Here is a 22,889-nt window from a genome sequence, read left to right as displayed (position 1 = left end):
TCTTGCTCTCTTTGCATCCGACTTCACTTCCATTTGGAGCCTCTTGATATATTCGGATGTACACATAGTCTTATTTACAGATGAGCTTGAGCTTGTGGGACAGCTACATGCATTTGCTCTCTTGAGAGCTTTATGTCTACAGTTTGTTTGTCATGGGCTGATTTGATATGCCTATTGGGGCGGACACCTATTTCTGTCATAGGTTTGTCAGTTTTGTATGCATCTTGGATGGTTATGTATTGAGCTTCTTGCTCTATCAATTGTGTTGTGCTTGGTCTCTTCTCTTACCCTGAGACCCATTACATGCATGACTTCTAAACCTATGGGATGTCTCTTGCTTGACAGGTGATTGGTTTGACAGTTCTTGGTACCTTCTTGCCCCTGGAAACTCACTGTTGGATGTATTTTTCTACTTGGCAATTCTAGTGACATATGTATCGGTGATTGCTTCATTTAGGGACAGTTTTACATACTTCTATCATTTATTATAACAAGTTGAAATCTGCAGACTTTGAGCACTTCTATGAGGGTAATGATTTCTATTTGATGTTATCTTGGTCATATTTAGTGGGCATGTGCTTCTCTTGGTAAAATCCGCTCTTTAAGCTAGTTTTAGCAATGGTTTTAGAGCATTTTTTGCTACTTACAGCAACTTAATGTTTTGCATTGATTTGGGACAGTATGGCTGGTCATTTGAAAGATACAACTCTCTTTAACATTGCAAGTTGGATGGTACCAACTATGGGTATTGGAAGTCCCAAATATGGCAGGTTTTGGAGCAGAAATTGCAGATTAAACCCTTGCGTTTCAAGGGTGTCAAACGTGAGGATATGGATGATGATGTTTGGATGGAAGTTGATGAGCTATGCAAGTCTACCATTATTTTGTCACTCTCATAAGAGATCCATCATAATAGTTTTGAAGATGAGAGTCAAAGTGCATGGGACTTAAGGAAGAAAATTAAGGAGTTTTATGTGTAGTAGAGTCCTGCATCACAGATGTATTGGTTGAAGCAGTTAATGGACCTTTGCATGAAGGAAGGGTCATCCCTATCATCTCATTTCAGTTAGTTTCATGCTATCATGAAGAACTGTTGTCACAGGGTATTAAGTTCAACGATAACTTGCACCCTTTATTTCTACTTGGCACCCTTCCTGAATCATAGGATGTCTTTCGTACTGCCATATGCATGAACAAGCTTGATGGGCTGAAAATCAAAGATGTTGAGAGTGCTTTATTGACTAAGGAAATCAACAGGAAAAACAATGATGCTTCCCACTCTTCACATGCATTAACCGCTAAAGGTGGCAGACATGGCAGGCATGATAATGATCATAAGGGTAGGGACTCTCAGAAGTCCAGGTCCAAGTGACGTGGTTGCAGTAAGTCCCGTGGCCAGAAGTCTGATCTTACCTGTCATTATTGTGGGAAAGCAGGACATATTAGGCCACAGTGCCATAAAATGCCCGATGATAAGTGCAAGGAGAAGGAAAAAGAAAAAGTGAAGGAAAAATCTTCTGAGCGCAGTATTGTACTTGCAAAGTCCAGTGTGAAGATAGAAGAGGTTAATATCATGCAGACCACTGATTCAGATGATGATTACATACTTGCAACTTCTTCATGTGATGCCTTACCAACTTCTGAGATACATTCTTTGTATGCGTAGTGCTGGATCTTAGATTCGGGTGCATCCTTTCATGTGACACCCTGTAGAGATTGGTCTCATACCTATCGTACCATGTCTGTTTCTGTGCATCTTGGTGATGATAGGTCTCTTGACATTGGGGGCATTGGAGATGTTAGGTTGTAGTTTCCTTCTGGAAATTCTTTTATTTTGCATGATGTATGCCATGTACCTGCATTGACTCACAGCCTTATGTCAGCTAGACAACTTGATGATGCAGGGTATTTTGTGTCTTTTGGAGACTCTGCATGGAAGATCACTCGTGGCAAGCTTGTAAACTTGCAAGAGGTGCCAAGTCTAGCAGCCTCTATCCCTTACTTATATCAGGAGCTACATTGGATCATGTTTTGTCTGCGGGTTCTATTCCCCATGTACCCCTTTGGCATGCTCATTTTGGGCATATGTCTCTTAAAGGAATGAAAATGCTCCGTGCTTTGCAGTATCTTCTGCCTTTTGACTCTTCGCATATTGATTCTTGTGATCATTGTTTATATGGTAGGCAGACTAGAAATACGCATAAAAATTTTGGTAAGAAACGCATGGATGAGCCCTTGGCTCTTACGCACTCAGATGTATGTGGGCCCATGCCCTCTCAGTCACTTGGTGGGGCAAAGTACTTTGTTACTTTCATCGATGATTACTCACGTAAGGTTTGGGCTTATCCCATAAAGAGAAAATCCGATGTCTTAGACACATTTCAGCATTGGCTTGCATTGGCAGAGAACCAGTCTGGAAAAAGGCTCAAATGCCTAAGATCAGATAATGGGAGTGAGTATGTATCATGTGCTTTTGAGCAATTTTGTGATGAGCGGGGTATTAAGCATCAGTTGACCGCCCCTTACACCCCACCCCAGAATGGTATGGCTGAATGCATGAATAGGACCATCCAAGAAAGCGTCTGTAGCATGCTTAGCCAGGCTAGCTTATCGCAATACTTTTTGTCTAAGGTAGTTACTACTGTAGTGCATCTCATTAACAAGTCCCGTAGCAGTGGTATTGACTTTCAGGTTGTAGAGGAGGTATGGGCAGGCAAGCCCCCCTCTTATGATCATTTGCGTGTCTTTGGATGTGAAGCATTCTACCATGTGCCCAAGGACAAATGCAATAAGCTAGATCCTAAAAGTGTTAAATGCATTTTCATTGGCTATGGAGATGCAGGAGAGATGGGTTACCATCTATGGGATCTGCAAGCGCGAAACGTGATCTGCAGCCCCATGATGTCATCTTTCATGAGGACAAAATGTATATGCAGCCTGAGAAAGTGGTTGAGGTACGCAAAGTTATCTTTCAGGAGGAGCCACCTACTCCCATTCAACCCACTCCTCGGCTAGCTAGACAGCATGCATCATCACCTAATGCCCATGACCTAGATGCTAGACATGCTAATGTTAGAGAGGATGTTAGTCAGGCAGCAGAGCCTAGATTAAGGTGTTCTACTAGAGATAGACAACCTCGTGACCGTTTTGCACCCTCTATGGATTATGTACTAGTTACAGATGCAAGAGAGCCTCTCACTTATGATCAGGCTATGCATAGGGGTAATTGTCACTCTTGGGAGAGGGCTATGCAGTTTGAGCTTAACTCATTGCATAAGAATTAGACTTGGTATTTGGTTTCCTTGTCTTAGGGTAAGAAGGCTTTGCCATGAAAGTGGGTGTACAAGTTGAAAAAGTACCTCTAGAAACCCCAAGCCGGCACACAAGGCTCGATTGGTTGCTAAGGGTTTTAAGCAAGAGCATGGTGTTGACTTTGATGAAGTCTTTTCTCATATGGTCAAGATGACCACCCTACGCTTAGTCTTGGTCTTAGTTGCACAGCTTGACATGGACTTGTACTAGATGGATGTCAAGACGTCCTTTTTACCTGGGGACTTGCATGATGAGATTTGCATGGTAGCCTAAAGGCTTTGCAGACCCTAGTAGAGAACACCTAGTATGCAAGCTACAAAAGATTCTATATGGCTTGAAGCAAGCACCTAGGGAATGGTACCATAAGTTTGATGCATTCATGCAGTCACAGGGCTACAGCCGCAGTGCTATGGATCCGTGCTTGCACACGAAGAAAGCCCGTGACGGTTCTTTACTGATTTTGGTACTCTATGTAGATGACATGCTTTTAGCAAGGACAGATCATGAGGAGCTAGATGCTCTTAAGGCTCAGCTCAAGAAAAGCTTTGAGATGAAAGATCTCGGATAAGCCTCTCATATACTTGATATGTGCATTACGCGCGATCAATCTCAGGGACTACTCTATATGTTAGAGAGGGAGTGCATTCATAAAGTCCTTGAGCGCTTCCACATACAGGATGTTAAGCCTATTGGCTGTTCGTTACCTTCTCATGTGAAGGTTTCACAGGCCGATTGTCCATAGACAGATGAGCAAAGGGCCGAGATAGCCAAGAATCCCTAAGCATCAGCCATGGGCGGTCTTATGTATGCCATGATAGCCACCCATCCAGATATAGCTTTTGCAATTGGGGTTGTGGCACGTTATATAGCTACACTTGGCAAGAAACATTAGGATGCTGTGAAGGGTATCACGAGGTACTTGAAGGGCACAGCAGATATGTGTCTTTGTTATGGCAGCCAAAATACAGGAGTCATGGGGTACACTGACTCTGATTATGCAGGACATGCAGATAGTAGGAAGTCCACTTCTGGCTATGTGTTCACCTATGCTAGAGGGGCTATCTCTTGGATGTCTAGGGCGTAGAAGTGTATGGCCCTTTCTACTACAGAGGCTGAGTATATTGCAGCCGCACAGGCTTGCAATGAGACCTTGGTATGACAAATGCTATGCGTACACTACATTCAAATTCTATGAGTGCCATTCAGTTGGCCACAAATCCTGGCCATGAATCCGATCTTCCATGTGAAGACGAAACATATTGAGGTGAGGTATCACTTCATTCGCGAGGTCTTTGAGGACAGGTCTATTGATCTTGTTAAGATTCCGATTGAGCAGAATCTTGCAGAATTTCTCACGAAAAGCCTCACTACTAAGCGCTTTGCCTTCCTCAGGAGATTGATGGGCATTGGATGAGATGACGTCTTTTTCCTCATCCTATTGTACATGTGTACATGTTGTACTGTCTTTTCTTTTTCTCTCTCACTAGGACAGATTTGCCTTTAAGTGGGAGGTTGTTGGGGGTAAAGGTGCCTCTGCCTAGCCGCTTCTGTATTACTACACTGACAGTACCCGCCACTACACACTGCATGTGGCAGGCACCCATCACAATCACTTATTCTTTATTCTTTTAGTGATAATTTGAATAAAGAAAGGACCGGCCACACATTGTGGTTGTTGGAGTTTCCACTTTTGAGTCTCTCTTTCTCTTGGCTCTTTCTCTCCATCCACCATAGCCCTCACTGCCAAGCTTCTTCCTCGTGGGTTCCACTTCCCTTTCATTTTTCTTGTGCTTCTTCTTGCTAGACTCCTCATCATCTGAGTCATTGAAACCATCCTCTGATTCTAAATTGATCACTATCCTCACTCTCATATCACTTTTTTATCGTGAATCTAAATTAGCATTAGAATCTAAATCTGAGGGATCATCATCCTTATGGGTTTTCAATAATTACACGTTCTAAATTTGCAACTTGTGCACCCACTTTTGGTCAATATAGTCAAAATCATAGTATACCCTAAAATTATTGTTCGCAACCTTGTGGCTCTAAAAGAGGGCCTAAAACGGCATCAGATGCCCAAAAAAATAGTGGAAAAGCCCTGAAGGGCCGATCTACAAAATATATAGTGCTCTGCTCATATACCAAATCTCATAGCAATCTAAGATTTTCACTTTGCCTTACTTTCAATGCCTCTATAGGTACTATCCAAGAGAAAGAGTGGAAAAAATGGGAGAGCTTCTTACCCATTGCTTGCTTGCTCAAATCCTTGCTTCTTCTCCTTCACTTCAACCTTCAAAACTAGCCTCTCTCAATGGCACTACTCTAATACCATGTTAAGAATCACTTGGTGGGGAGACTGTCTTGAGATGCTACACCAAACACACACCATACGGAGGCTTGCTTGAGCTACTATACCAAACACACACCATACACACAAAAGAAATGTCACTCTCAAAAACACAAGAAGAGAGATGGAGGTCAAAACGTTTTCTTGCTAGTTTTGTATTCTTCTTCCATACACAATATAATGTACACAAAGTATAGATAAGATAAAACATAAAGGAAAGTGTCTTACTAAGTGAAGCATTGTATAACTAACTATACTAGTCGATTGGCACTATAACTATGCTAGGTGTAGGTAGGTGCAACAAACTAAATATAATAACTGATATGTCATGGCCATGTGAGGATCATATTGACTATTAACATGCTAAGTATAGATGTTCACACCTATCTAGCCACATGGTCCATCATCAATGTGCGTAAGTATTCAGCTTGCCATGTTAATAGGTTTTGCTCTAGGAATCTCATTGCATAAGTATCCATGTTAGCTCCTCCCAAAAAAATCTTCAATGTCATTGATCGAGAAGGATATCATTCTTCCCTTGAACTTTTCAATCTTGTTTAGTTTGATCAAGTAAATTGGTTGTTTCCTTCTTAGCCTTTTTCAAATCCCATTGGCTTTGGATAGTGGCTAGTCCTTCCATCTTCCTCTTGATTTTATTTTTCTTGAGCCAAACCATACCCAATATATTGTCATAATCTTCTAGTGGTAGGACTCAAAATTTGACTTCTATCTTCTACCAATATAATTAAAATTAAATGTTTCCTATAGTCTATTATAAGCAATTTTCTTTCCACTAGCCAATGAAGTTTTCTCTTCCTTTTCATCTTGGAGACACACACACACTCTCTCTCTCTCTCTCTCTCTCTCTCTCTCTCATATTTTCCCCTTATTTTCTCTCTTTTGTATTTTTTACTTCTCTTTTTCTTTCTTTGTGTTTCCTCTCCCTCCCACTTTCTCTCTCCTCTCTCTTAAATTTCCCCTCTTAGTTTTTCATTTTTCCTCTTTTTTAGGGCATGTACAACAATGCTTAGGGAAATAAATGGATCTCTACATGTGGTGCTACCAAGTCAATGATACACCATAAGTAATAAGGAAAACCAATAGCATACAAAAATACAATCTTTAATTGAGATACATAAATATTCTAATGTCAATATTGGCTTAAATGGTTACAATTGTTTAGCATCATCCTCATTCACAGTAATTTTAAACCCTTCTTGTAGCGCCATAATGATCTCTATTTGATCAAGAGAATCAACAAGAGGCTCTTGAAACTTAGAGTGGGGCTAAAGGGTCCCTAGAGTTATGGCCACTACTTTGTTGCACCATCAATGACCTTTTGTAGAGTCTAATGGTTTCTTGGGAGAAGAGGATGATGCCTTGAATGAAAAATTTAAAACTTCAAAAGATGCAAGAGAGTAAAGGGTTTCTTTGGAAGTAAAGCATTGAAAGGCACAATTTCTAATACACAATTTGAATATCACTAGTGTGGAGGTTTGATGAAGCAAAAAAATGGATAGAGAAGTTGTGGTGTCCAAGTAGAACCAAAATTTCTTCTCTCTCTCTCTCTCTCTCTCTCTCTCTCTCTCTCTCTCTCTCTCTCTCTCCCCTTGAAGACAACCCTTTAAGTCTAGATGCATGGAAAAAGGAGAGAGATGCTACTATTGGGGGCCTTCTGGCTTTGTTAGCTTTGGTTGACCTTGTTGCCCACTCTTTGGTGCCTATTGCTAGTAGCAAGATGTTTTTCACCTGCCTACCTAGTGTTAGATATGATCAATGCCCCACCCTCATTAGGTGCTACCAATGATCCATGGTGCTCAAAGTTGTAAGGCCCCCATTATGAGGAGAAGACAAATGTGAGCCCGGACATTGGTTGAGTCCTGACTTGTATATCAGATGAGGTCTATGTGACCGGATGGCAAAAAGGTAACTGTTGTGGGTCTAATCTTTGGGTTAGACGGAGTGGTTAAGTTGGTAGCAACTCGAGGCACATTGCATTGAGTTGCGTGGTAAGGGAGTTAAAAGGGGCCCCATTGGTAGGTCAGTCAGCAGGCCGACCTAACGACCTTCGTGGGCTATAAAAGCTAAACCCCTTCGCAGCCATCAGAAACTCATCCTTCACCCAGTCAGAGTTGTTGTTCCAGCTAGCCTTAAGCTCTTCACCTATCTTCTGTCTAGATCGCCATCTAAGCTTCACACAGTGGAAGCGCACGGGTGGACAGAGCCATCTTTGTATCAGTTGTTTGGAGTTAAAGAATTTACTGATTCTCCTCTTATCTGTTGTGTACTCTCTATCTCTTTCTCAGATTCTGTTCATTGCGCCGTGTAATATTTTACACCTAGTTCCTATGGACAATTCTACCTACTTGTAGATGTTACATACATACATACATACATATATATATATATATCTAGAGAGAGAGAGAGAGAGAGTGAACTGTGCATGATGCTCTTACCCCCTCTTGCTTGCTCCTCCTTCCTACATGCACCTAAGAGAGAAGAGAGAGTATTGTGCTAGCTTCTTGCTCCCACTAACTCATCAATAAAGAGAGAGCATGTGTGTGCACTCACACATGTAAGGCCTATGCCACTATATCTTCTTCGGAATTTCCTAATGCTACCTAGTACTGGCCCTATTTAAGAGAGTCAATTATAGAGAGAGAGCATTTCAATGATCCAAGACATAGAAAGAGAGACAGAGACAGAGACAGAGACAGAGACAGAGACAGAGACAGAGACAAAGAGATTCAACTAAGAAGTAGCAAGAGAGGGGGGGTCTTGCACTTAACTACCTTTCAACCATCCAATCCACTCCACCACTTGTTATAGGTGTACACAAGGTACTCCATTATGTTTTGTGTAGCTCTGGACCCTAGCCCCAAACCCACGTGTGCCTACTACTAGATTGTTGCTCTCTCAAAGCATGGTTGCCCAACACTCACATGTGGCTCCCCAAGCCAATGTGTTTGTTATATGTCTCCCACTACTCTACTAGCTTAGAATTGGGTCCCACTTTCTCGTGCTGGTAGCCGCATCTTGCTTTGGCACGCGAGAGAGAGAGAGAGAGAGAGAGAGAGAGAGAGAGAGAGAGAGAGAGAGAGAGAGAGAGAGAGAGAGAGAGAGAGAGAGAGAGAGAGAGAGAGAGAGAGAGAGAGAGAGAGAGAGAGAGAGAGAGAGAGAGAGAGAGATTGGAGGAAGCTTAAGTATGTTGGCCGAGAGAGAGAGAGTAACCATGTAAGGTTGGCATACAAAAGTGCACAATAGCTAGGGTTAACCCTAATAAGAAACCAAAGAGATAGCTTGACCACAAGAGCTATTTGGTAGGTCATTCCATAGAGTTGTAGGGTTATTTGCTAATTTGGAGTTGATCTGATAGGAATGCGAGCTGGTACAATGGCACATCTATCACTAATGAAATCCATGTTGAATCCTACCAATCAGCAGAGCTACAAGAAGGCAACAACAACTTGTAATAGACTAATATTCTCTTTCATTGTGTAAACTAGTCTAATAATAGAGTTAGCACTTCTAAAGTGATCAAATTAGCATTGCCATAGTTTCAAACATGTGCTTGGGATCAGCTATTAATGATAGAGAAGAGAACCCACCTTGAAACTTGCCAATGCATAGCTGGTAGCACTCATGTGCTTGGGGGGATATATATATATATATATATATATATATATATATATATATATATATATATATATGGAATTTTCCCCTTTGGAAAATTTTTCCTTTTTTAAACTCTAACTTAAACTTGGAGAGGTTTGGGCATGGGTATAGGTTTGGGACCTCCCTTTGCTGTAATCAAAATGATATATAATAGATATTTCTTCTCCATGTAACAATTCACTTGACAAAAGTAAATATAGAAAGAGGAACTTTGAGAAACATTTCCCCACTGAAACAACAACATGAATATTTTTTTCAATAGATTCTTGGTATGCAAATGCTATTCAAAACCAACAACATCCTGATTTTGAAGATTAAAGGAGGTAAATAGTACCACCAATTGAGACCTTCCAACATCAAAAGTCTGTCAAAAATATTTAGGTGCTCATCTTATTGTATTATTAAGATTTGCATACACCTATAGAAGATACTTGTGCATAAGGTTAGCTAGTTTAGGCACTCCTGTTTCGCTACATTAGATCAAGTGCCTCTTTCTCTTATATTCTCCTCTCACACATATGAATTACACTTTATCACAAACAAGTGGAGTGAGATCTAGAAAATTTTGTGAGATGTAAGTGGATAGTGAATGGTCAAAAGTAAATAAGTAGGTTTTGATATGATAGGTGCAATGATTTCAATGGTAGCATGGATACCATTCTATAAAAGTGTGTAAATTTGGCTTATCCAAACCAAAGCTCTTTAAGAATTGTGTTTCCAAGAATTGGAAAGACCAAACAACTTTACCCTTCCCTTCATGTATATGTTTCATTATTCCTACTTAGTTTTATGAATTATTAATGGATTAGTATGGACATTTTAGTAGTGCGACATGTAGCAAATTCTGTCATTTTCTTGGGGGAATTTGGAACTTTGCACGCAATAATTCAAAGAAAAAACACATGATGATAAGCACGTGTCATTTAAGGCCTTATCACTTAAGGTTGCTTCTTCTTCTTCTTCTTCTTCTTATAAATGAAGAACGGGGCAGCCTGGTTTGTCTCATTGTGCTCAGGGTTCAATGCGAGAGAGAGAGAGAGAGAGAGAGAGAGAGAGAGAGAGAGAGAGAGAGAGAGAGAGAGAGAGAGAGAGAGAGAGAGAGAGAGAGAGAGAGAGAGAGAGAGAGAGAGAGAGAGAGAGAGAGAGAGAGAGAGAGAGAGAGAATGAATGAATGAATGAATGTTCTTTAAACAATCTTATTCAAAGCATACACAATATTTTCTTTACTTGGCTTTCACAACAAGCAAGTGTTATCCACCTATCGTTTGATGAAACAACCAACAAGGGAGCTAGTACCAATGGCTTGTAGCCCAAGTGGTTTGAGCATGTGGTTGTGTACATGACTTCAAACCTTGGATACATCCTTGAGGCATCTTTCAAATATCAAGCCTTCTCAAAACAAAGCAAAATAGTGGAGCTATTCCAATTTTGAAGTATTGTCTCTTAAGCATTTTATAACAACTTATTTTTTGCAAGCCATTTGTTTCTAACAAATTTTGCCCTTTTCTAAGAATGCATATTATCCTTGTAGATGTTCAAGCTTGCTCCTACATTACAAGAAGTTAGTCTGAAGCTAGTATAGTGATGCATCTAATGGTGGTTACAAGTTACGAGCAATGTGTTGCAATAAAGAACCATCTTCCTAATTGAGTTATGAATAATAATACATGGCTGAACACTTGTAAAGCATTTAGTAGGTAGTATCGACAAACATTAATAGAGCATAACAAAATAACCCAAATCCTTGAACCCATATTGAAACTAATGCATTGATATCTTATTAGTGTGAGAGCATTAAAACCTCTTCCCATAGTCAACCTTGTACATATGCACCTGAAAAAATTGTGTGTATCCAAAATGTACAACTTTAATAAAAACTGAAAGCTTAATGTCTATGTTGATATCGTCATGTCAATGCTCAACAACTCTTACAAGTGTCCTCCTTATGATATCATCACTTGTTACTGCATGCAATGTTCAATGTAGTTTCTTTTGATAGAGTCAGAAGTTGGGTAATAGCTCCACTCTAGGGTACGCATATGCAAAGTTGAATAAATATTGAAGTATGAAAATAATCCACTTCCAAAAGAGTATATGCTAACCAAACATGTAATGAAGAGCAATTTACACATATGCCAATTTGACATACATCCTTGTATAAAATTTTTGTGGTCATGTCCCTATCCTTGTCACCCAATAGGACTTTCACACTATGTGAAGATCTCAACCTTGAAAATGCAACATACAACTAGCCATGCATAACTACATGGGCCTTTAGATAAAACCCAACAATGGATAGAGGCTACCCTTGAGACTTGTTGATCATCATAGCATGATTCCAAGAGGCATATTCCACGATAGATTCCATGAGGTTTTTATTCTACGGTGGATTTTGTGAGGTTTTGCAATGGATTCTGTAAAACTATATTTATTTGTCAGGGCTTGTACATAAGGTATCTCCTTGTGCAAGAAGTTGATGGGGACGCCTGTCCTTTTCGAGCGTCTCATTAATTTAATGTGCACGTGGGTGATTCCACAGTGGGTGATTCTGCAAAATACATATTTAAATTAATATATGTTTATGAGTTTAGAGTGCACTCGTATTAAATTAAGGTTAGGACAGAGCTCCAACCTATTTATTTATTTTGTAGTTGAAAACTGCTAGGTATTCACTTTTGTTGGTTTAATTTAATTATTTTCTAACAATTATGAATGTTTCATTTGATGTAGAGCAAGCAGTGGTGGCGTTGGAAAGCACCGAGCCATGGCATGTATTCAGATTATCTAGAAAAAATTATCATTTTTGATGGGTGCGTGCCTTATCATTAATGGCGTGGCGCTAATATTTAGTTAGGCAATATGTCTATTTATTGAAGCACTTAAAAAATATTTATTTTTTTAATGCGCATAGGCACTCGATTTAAATATTTCATTATTGGATATTGTATTTGGACACAGCTCGATTTTTGGGATGCCCAACCGCTTTATTCTTTATTTGGACAAAAGCAAATACAAAAGCCAAAGCATGCTAATTGTAAATTGGGCTATTTTTTAGCTTGGAGATTAATAAATTTATAAATACATGCCTTGTGGAGTGCTCACACAAGGCATGGGGGGAGATTGTACCCAATTTGTCTTTTTGTCTCATGTCGTGCGAACCTTTCTTCTTGCTTTATGAGCATTTGTAGTGTTCTTTGCTCTTGGGGACCTTTCGACATCCACTATGTGCGCATACAGCATCCGATTTGTACACCACTGGCATCAAAGCGAAGCTGAGATTAAGAGATTCCAATCGCTTACCATCTCGTGCGAAGGCAAAGGTCCTGGAAGGAATTGGATCTATAGGTAGTCTCGCAATGAACCATTAATACCAACTTGTTCCTAGTGGTGAAGAACCCCATGTTGTGTTGTCAAATTGCGAAGGGCCACTTCCGGGAGGTGGAGGACCACTTCTCAAGCTTCTTTGCAAGTCGCTTATTATCAGAGAAAACAAAGAAGCTTTTAAGCTTTACAAAGCTTAAGAAAAGCTTAACCCTCCCCAATCCAACGAACTGCGGTGACAGCATGTAGTGATCACCATACTGATCACCGCTGAATCCATCGATAAGCTGCCGCCATCCTCAATGAAATCCTTAAAAAATCCTTAAGCTTTTTAAAAGGCTTAAAGTTCTAAGTCTTCCTAAGATTGCAAATTCAATCTGAAATCTTCTCCATAGCAGTTGTTCACACTGAGCTCTTCTCGAATCAATCCCGAAAACTTCAACAAGCCTCTGTTTACACCTGCACCTTGAGAGAGTTAGTTTCCAACAAGCACACTTTCACACGCAAACTATACAGAAGACGTATTTTCTTGGAAGAAGATCACCATCATCAATTGTCATACCTAAAAAAGAAGCAAGATCACAAAAAGACATTTAAAAAAAAGAAAGCACGCCTTGTAAACCCAAATTTGAGCTACGCTCATCCCTCTAACACGATTTTGAGTATGTAAGATTGTTTGAAATTTGGCAGGATGTGTGATCCTCATCCGATCAAAACATGGAAGATTTTATGGCCGAAAGTGATTTACCGGAACCAACCATGGAGCGAAAATTGGACCTAATTATGATGCAACTTCAAGAGGAATGAAGAGCACATCAAAATTTGCAAGCACAATCGATTACACTTCAACAATCTAGTGTTGATCAAGATGGAGTGCAACCCAAAGATGATATTCGATGTACGATTGACACGACACTCGACACACAGTTTCTCAGGAAAGAAGCCAAGATAAGTAAAAGAAATTTCAAATTCTGTACTTTTAATGGGCAACATGACGGAAAAACAATTCTCACTTTTATCAGTTAGTTTGAAGATTATTTCCATGAAGAGCAATATTTTAAAAAAGATAAACTTAAATGCGTCACTAACCATCTAATAGACAGAGCATCATTATGGTGGAGTATTGTCCACAAGAGTATTGATTATCCTACTACTTGGGAGGCCTTTCAAAAGAAATTTTTGCAAATTATTCTTCCACCTCAATTCCATAAAAAAGAAATCAAATAGTGGGATCTTCTGCAAGAGATTGTGAATCCATTCCGCAATACACTGAGTGTTTTTGGAGTTACTTACTACACCTTCGAATGCTTGAAGATGTTCTTGAGGCGATCCACAAGCGCAAGTATATGTCTAGTTTGCTTAGTCACTTCTATGCAGAAGTGAACATGTTCAAGCCAAAGACTTTCGAGGATGTGATTTCTTTAGCCCATGATACTGAAAACAAAGTTCATGGATGAGAAAAGTGACAATAACAATTTCCAACTAACGATAACTTTGGTACAAAGCGATTCAATTCTAACTTTCGAAGATTCAATCAAAATCGCTTTGCTCCTTCTTCTTTCAAAGATTCAATCAAAATCGCTTTGCTCCTTCTTCTTTCTGTAAACCCTAGACTTGACCCCTTGCTTTACCATCAAACACAAATTCAAATCATAAGCCATCTCTTTAGCCAAAAACACAATATTAGTGAGTTAGGGAATCTCCAAATTCCCATTTTTTGAATACTAAAAAAGTGGCACACGGATAACATGCCCATAAGTTTCTCAAAACCATATGATGTGACCTATCATTGCAAAGTGCTTGAAAAATGGAATCTATTGAGCTATAGAGTGCTCGATATGGAGTTATAGTGTTCAAGTTATGACATATCTGAATATTTGACCATGTGTCCCAAACTTATGGAAAATTCCCATATTCCCCAATATGGTGTTCAAATCCCAATATACCCAAATTTCCAACCATTACCAATAATGTTTCCAAAGCAAAGCCTATAGTTTGCTATAAGTGTCAACAACCTAGACACTTAGTAGTGAACTATCAATCCAAGAAGCCAGCTGTTCAAATCAATTACTTGAAAGCGAAGGAAGACGAAGACCATGAAGATATGCTAGATTTTATTGAAGATGATGATGATATCCACCATGCTTCAGATATTTTACCAGGTATGCCAAATCCTCATTCATTATTAACAATGAAATGTTTTGTGCATGGTCAAGAAAAGATTATTTTGCATGATGTTGGGAGTACACATGATTTTTTTTCTACAAAGTTGGTAAAAGAATTGAATTTACCTACTGTTCCAACTCATTATCTCATAAAGGTTGCATTCTTAGGCACTAGATACAATGGTACACAAGAAATTTATGATTTAGAGATTAAAATTGGTGAATATGTTGATCGCAGAAATTTCTTGGCTATGCCTTTGCAAGCTAGTGATATTATTTTAGGAATGCCTTGGTATCACAAATATAATCCCGATATAGATTATTCCACACATTTCATGAAAATTAATTCTAACAAAAAACAAATCACATTATATGGAACACACACCTTTGATAATTTTTCTTTGCTTAGTCACACACAGGCTAAACATGCATTGAGAAAAGGTAGCAAATCATACTTAGTATAGGTGAATGAAATTGAAGCTAAGGAAAATTAGATGCATCCTAGGCATGCACAATTTCTTTCACAATTTAAAGATTGTTTTGCTGCTAACTTACCACCTGGTTTACTATCTATACATCTTGAAGACCATAAAATAGACTTAATCCTTGGTTCTTAATCACCATGTAAAGCACCTTATAGACACAATCAAATTGAGCAGAAAGAAATCCAAGTACAAGTTGAAGAAATGTTATCTCGAGGACTCATTAGGCCCAGTAGTTCTCCTTTTGGTGCACCTATCTTATTAGTTAAGGAGAAAAATAATACCTATAGGATGCGCATTGACTATCGTGCCCTAAACAAAATCACTATTACGAATAGAGATCTGATCCTTAGGGTAGATAACCTCATGGATAAACTACAAGGAGCACTATTTTTAGCAAGATAGATCTCAAATCTGGATATCATCAAGTACGATTGGATACACTTGACATTTTCAAGACTGCATTTAGAACTCAATTTGGTCATTATGAATTCCTTGTTATGCCTTTCGATTTAACTAATGCACCAGCTACATTCAGCTGTATGATGAATTGTATATTTTTGAAGTATCAAAATTTTGTAATTGTTTTCTTTGATGACATATTGGTTTTCAGTAAGAATGAGAATGAGCATTGTGAACATCTATCTTTGGTTTTCAAATTGTTGAAAGAAAGTCAATTGTATGCTAACCCTAACAAGAGTTAATTTTTCCAAATCCAAATTGAATACTTAGGTCATATTGTTTCTTCTTATGGTATTCAAGTTGATCCTAAAAAGATAGAAGCAATTTTGAATTGGCCAATCCCTAAAATTGTGCATGAGTTACGTTCTTTCTTAGGTCTTGCTAGCTTTTACAAAAAATTTGTAAGAAATTTTTCATTGGTTGCATTTCCTTTGACGAAATTATTAAAGAAATTTGATGTATATCATTGGTGTCTGACAATCAACAAAAGTCTTTTGATTTACTGAAACATGCTTTAACACATGCACTTGTTTTGCAATTACCTGCCTTTAATTGACCATTCTTTCTAGTAGTCAGCCTGATGTTAGCGAATCAGGAATAGGAGCTATTCTCATGCAAGATTCACATCCCATAGCTTATTTAAGTTGCAAAATTTAACCCTCTAAACTGAAATATTCTATCTATGATAAAGAATTGTTAGTTGTAGTTCAAGTCTTACGTCAATGGAAACACTATGTAATGGGATCCGAATTTATGATCAAAACTGACCAACAAAGTATCAAACATCTTCTTAGTCAACCACCATAAATCTCTGACCATCATATCAAATGGGATGCTTTCATTCAAAGTTTCCATCCACTTATCCAATACCAACCTGGAAAAGAGAATGTTATTGTCGATGCATTGAGTAGAAGACCAAGTATCATAATATTTCGGTTCTATCTTTTGATTCCCTTATTACTATGAAGGATACCTATGACCATCACCCTAGTTTTCAAGCTAATTGGAATAAATTAGTTACTATTAACTGGATTCCAATTGATTCTTTGTCTTATTCTAATGGATTTATATTTTATGAGAAAAGATTGTATGTCACTCTTCCATTTAGATCATTTGTGTTGCACAAAATTCATTATCATCCATATAAAGGCCATAGAGGTATTATTTCTACTTTAAGAACATTGGTTGAAAATTTTTATTGGCCATAAATGGAATCTGATGTTTCTAACTTTGTCTTTGAGTATTTAATTTGTCAACAAGTCAAGCGACACCATGGTAAGCAATATGGTTTGTTAATGCATTTACTAATTCTTGAATGACCATGGGAACATATTTCAATGGATTTTATAACTAGTTTTCCTAACACACAAGCTCATCATGATATGATTTGGAGTATCGTAGATCGGTTTAGAAAACAAGCGTATTTCCTACCATGTAAGAAAACATTAACTGCATCTCAAGTTGCACAATTATTTTTGAAGACTATTTTCACTAACCATGGTTTGCCAAAAGTTATTATTTCTAATCGTGATTCTAGATTTTTCAATAACACCATATTGGGGAATATGGGAATTTCCCATTAGTTCGGGACACATGGTCAAATCTTTGTATCTGTCATAACTTGAATACTATAACTCCAAATCGAGCTCTCTAAAGCTCAATAGATTTCATTTTTCAAGCACTTTTCAATGATAGGTCACATCATATGGTTTTGAGAAACTTATGGACATGTTATCCGTGTGCCACCTTTTAAGTATTCAAAAAATGGGAATTGGGAGATTCCCAAACTCACTAATATTGTGTTCAATAATTTTTGGACTACCTTGTCTGCTAATTTGGGTACTAAGATTGATTTCTCATCTGCATTCCATCCTGAAACCAGTGGGCAAACAAAAGCTACGAACAGTACAATTCTAGATCTTTTGCATGCAAACAAAATTTCAAAATCACAAACATGGGATACACACTTGCATCTACTTCAATTTGCATACAATAATACACCACACACATCTACACATAAAGTATCTTTCAAAATCATTTATGGACATAGATTGCCTATACCTATTACATAATTGTCAAACAACGTTAAAGCTGCTGATGATATTGCTAATACGCATGCTAATATTTTTGCTGAAATTAAAAACATGATTGCAAAAGTCTAGCAATCATACACTAAACAAGCTAATAAGAAAAGAAAAGCCATGAGTTTCAAAGTTGATGATTATGTTTGGTTACACATTGAAAAGAGAAGATTGCAAAGTGTTGAGAAACACCCTATTGTTAAATTAGCACCTAGATTTTATGGACCTTTCAAAATAATTCACAAGATCAATGACAATGCATTCAAATTAGAAGTACCTCCACATTGGAAGATCCATAATACTTTTCATATCAATTTGTTACAACCTTTTAGAGGCCAATTATATGTCCACCCTATTTATGAAAACCCTCCTTTGTTAGAAGAAGACATTGAAATCCTTGAACATGAAACTATTCTAGACACTAACTTTATGACCACTAGAAATGGCTGTCAATATTTTAGATATTTTTTTAATTTTAAAAATCATCATGTTGAAGAAGCCTAATGGATGCACACTCGTGACCTAAGTGTTTACCCCTCACTACTCACTCCACATTGAGCTAATAGCAATTGAGAAAAATTGCTATCTCACCCCGAGGGTATGATGCCAAGAGGCATATTCCACGGTGGATTTCGTGAGGTTTTTATTCCACAGTGGATTCTGTGAGGTTTTGCAGTGGATTCTGTAAAACTATATTTATTTGCCGGGGCTTGTACACAAGGTGGATTCCTTGTGCGAGAAGTTGATTAGGATGCCTGTCCTTTTAGGGCATTAGATTAATTTAATGTGCACGTGGGTGATTCCGCAAAATACATATTTAAATTTATGGATGTTTATGAGTTTAGAGTGCACTCGTATTAAATTAAGGTTAGGACAGAGTTCCAACATATTTGTTTATTTTATAGCAAAATATTGCTAGATATTCACTTTTTTTAATTTAATTTTATTATTTTCTAAAAATTATGAATGCTTCAGTTGATGTGTAGAGCAAGCACTGGTGGCGTTGGAAAGCACTGGGTGATGGTGTGCATTCAGATTATCTAGAAGAAATTATAATTTTTGATGGACACGCGCTTTATCATTAAATGCATGACGCTAATATTTATTTAGGTGTGTTTATTTATTGAAGCGCTTGACAACATTTACTATTTTGTATGCGCATAGACACTTGGTTTAAATATTTCATTATTGAACATTGTATTTGGGCACATCCCAATTTTTGGAATGCCCAACCTCTTTATTCTTTATTTGGACAAAAGAAAACACAAAAGCCAAAGCATGCTAATTGTAAGTTGGCCTATTTTTGAGCTTGGAGATTAATAAATTTATAAATACATGCATTGTGGAGCGTTCACACAAGGCATGGGGGGAGATTGTACCCAATTGGTCTTTTTGTCTCATGTCCTGCAAACCTCTCTTCTTGCTTTATGAGCTTTTGGAGAGTTCTTTGTTCTTGGGGATCTTCTGGCGTTCACTATGCGTGCATACAACATCTGATTTGCGCACCATAGTGAATGCCAATTGGATGGAATTTTGCCTTCATTTCATAGTAAATGGTAGCTGCACATCATTGAAATAAAAGTAATCCTAGGAGTAAAAACCCATTCACACACATTTTCCCCCGTTATTATCTCAGCATATATCACCTTTCTATTGAATATCTTATAGATCAACAGCACACCATTACACAAACCCCTTCATGGGTTTAGGTTTCTAAGAATAATCATAGGTGCATTTACCTTTAGCAACAATAAATGAGGAGAAAATCCACCTCCAAGATCGAACGTGTTTAAATACTCAACGGAGTATAAAAATGAGTCATCTATCTTGGCAATCAAGTCTACACTACAATACTGCCTAACCTCCCTTGGCATCAACTGCAATGCACACTCATTCAAAGTAGTCACCTCCATATTCTATGATGAAAGTATAGCTCTCTTAGTGAAATACATTGTATAGTCATGCACATTGGACGCATCACCATAGATACTATTGATCAAGGTTTCAATAGATTGTCCATTTAACACCATCCTTGGTGGAACACACAACTTATCACAGTTTTCAATATTAATGCCCATCCCATCTCCTATCCCTTGAATCCAACAAATGAATCCATTGTCTACCACATTATCAACTGTTGATACTCACATATTCCCAGATAGCCTTAACACCCTCACATAATGCTACAAATCAAAGTAACACAGTGCAATACTAACAATATCCTCATGTGTTCCCTCCACCACAATTGGCAAAATTGGCCTAAAATTAGGCCTCCAAATAAAAAAACATTTCCACCAAAATGGCACATCACAACTCATAATGTCTCTTAGGTATAGTTGATCCCATGTGTCATGAGAGGTTTCACAAGTATCCACATGATGGATGTAGCTATCATCTAACTCAAGCTTTATGATGGCTTGAGCTTTGTCATTTCTCTTCTGCCAAGCTATTGCAAAGAGCAGTATCTTGAGTCTTCCTCTCTTAACAATTTGTTATTGCCTATAAGCCCTTCTTCACTAGGATAAGCTTTATCCTTGTTTTCCAAGTGTGATACCTGACTCCCCTTGAAGCAATAGGATAGTGAATCTTTGCCCTAGGTTGACTGATTGGAAGAGCATAAAATTAGTACCAAAATTCTCAAATTTGGACCAATAATGAGCTGATTGTGTAAATAGACAAAAGTACCAAGAGACACTAGATGAGTGTCAACAGACACTATGCTTGTTCAAGTTTGAATCTTCTTAAGTTGTGCTTGAGTCTTCCGAATCCATCCCTCCTTTACTGATTTGATGTGCAAATCATGATGGAATAGTGAATTGGTGAATCAAAGTGTCAGTGACTTCAATTGGCAGGCCAAGGGAAGTGAGAGAATGAAAAAAATGTTGAGGATGGCTATGGCTACCTTTATGGTTTCTGGACAAGTGACTCGTTTTTTCGTTGTAGAGCTCGTAGAGTGGACCATTTGAGCTAAGATTTGAATGGAAGATGGCTTAAATGGAAATCTTTCAAAACCCCATGAGTAGAGTGAAGATTGTGAAGCATGGAGTGAGAACCTGCCCTATGACTAGGACAACGAAGATGAATTTTGGCAATGACAAACCCTATAGTGCACAACGAAGATGACATAGATAAGACACAATTTCTATTACTCAAGTGAATTGGGTTTCAAGACTAAGTGCTTGGACTCATAAACACAATCTTGAGTAGGTCATGACAATGTATGAAAGAACAAAATACAATAGCATTGCATTGAAGATGATATTTAAGTACATAGCTTTATAGTGTCATGATGGTAGCTCTCTTCCTCCACTTTGCCTATGGGATTCATGCACGTTTTCCTACTTACTTGTATTTCCCTTCCCCAAATTCTCCATACAAAGAGGCATACAAATGGGTATAATTTCCTAACTCTCAGCATGCCTCTCATATGTTTGGATCACCATATAAGCTTCACAATGGAAGCACACGAGTGGACAGAGCCATCTTTGTACCAGTTCATTTTAAAGTAGTCTTTGTTCTTCTCATATTTATTGTGTGTTCTGTACTCCTTGCTCAGATTCTGTCCACTGTGCCATGTAATTTCTAAAAAATGATGGATTTTAAGCCCATGGAAACACCACTAGATTAGAATATGAAGCTTAGAGTTGATATTGGTAGGGAGATAGAGAATGTTACAATGTATAGGTTGATGGTGGGAAACTTGATCTATCTCACCATTACTCGTCCTGATCTTAGTTATTCAATGGGGCTGATTAGTTAGTTTTTATAGAAGCTAGAAAAGCCTCACTTGGATTTAGTTAAGAAGATTATATGGTATATGAAGGGTATTTCTAATTATGAGTTGTTTAAGTTCCATGTGAACTAGCTTGGCTCTTGAAGTTGTTACATGACTTGGGTATATAGATGGATAGGAAGGTCACATTGCATTGTAACAACATGAGTAGTGTGTTTTTGGCTAGCAACCTAGTCTACCATGCTAGATCAAAGCACATAGATGTTCATTATCACTTCATGAGGGAAATGGTACTTGCAAAAAAGATAGATGTGCTTCATGTGAAGACTGAAGCTAACATTTTTACCAAATCACTTGGTAGAGATAAGATTTTTTTTACTTTAGTACATAAGTTGACTTGAACTTGAGGGGAAGTGTTGAAAGTCAAACTCATTTGTGGTATTGACACTAACTCTACTTGGTACAGTTATAATTAGCTATTACTAATCATGTGTGGCATAATAATGAGTCAATCACACTTAACTTAGGTTAGAGATGTCTAGTTAGTTAATGACCTACTTGCATACAATGTATGTATGACTTTAACTTAGAATCTTTTTGTGTGTTACATAATGAACAACTGATAGTGGACAAAAAAGGAATGGTTCGGAGGAACATACTCTTGAAATTTCTCAAATGTAGACCATAATAAATCCATCCTGGATTGCAATCTTTCCACTTTATCTTGAAACCACGGGCATAATGTGGCCTGTCTCTGGAGAACTGCCAAGTCCTGCTAAGATATAGAAGGAATCATAGGAACACTGGGGCTTGGAGGAATGGACCGTGACTGCGCCAGTTGGTCCTGCAACTGCTTAATCTGGGAAGCTTGGGATTCCAATGTATTGTGAGCAATCTGCAAAGCTGACAGTTTTGTATCTAAAAGAGTCTTAAACTCTTGAGCTTCTTTGGACATTTTCTCTTTCTCTTCCGAAACTCTAGTGACCTCTGACTGAGCCTCTAATAACTAAATTTTCAAAGAATATATTTCTTCTCTCTGGGTCTCAATCATTTGTGTCTACTGCTCCGTCTACTTTAAAAAATAGGTAGGAGTGTCTTTAGCAGAGGCTAACTCTGAGGTTGCCTTATGCATTTGGTCTTTGGATTGCATCAATTCTTCATAGAAAGAAGCATATAATTGTTGAACACAAGCTATCACTAAGAGTTCAATAGAACTCTGGATGCCGTTACAAAGGAAAGGAATGGCATTCCCTACACTAAATTGTTCAGTGAAGGAACTGATATTTCCAAAGAACCCTCTCGATGTGCCGT

The sequence above is a fragment of the Lygodium microphyllum genome, chromosome 12, assembly GCF_053477565.2.
Source record: "Lygodium microphyllum isolate KBCC chromosome 12, Lygodium_microphyllum_v1.1.10, whole genome shotgun sequence".
NCBI classification, from domain to species: Eukaryota; Viridiplantae; Streptophyta; class Polypodiopsida; order Schizaeales; family Lygodiaceae; genus Lygodium; species Lygodium microphyllum.
This window is presented reverse-complemented; position numbering follows the sequence as displayed.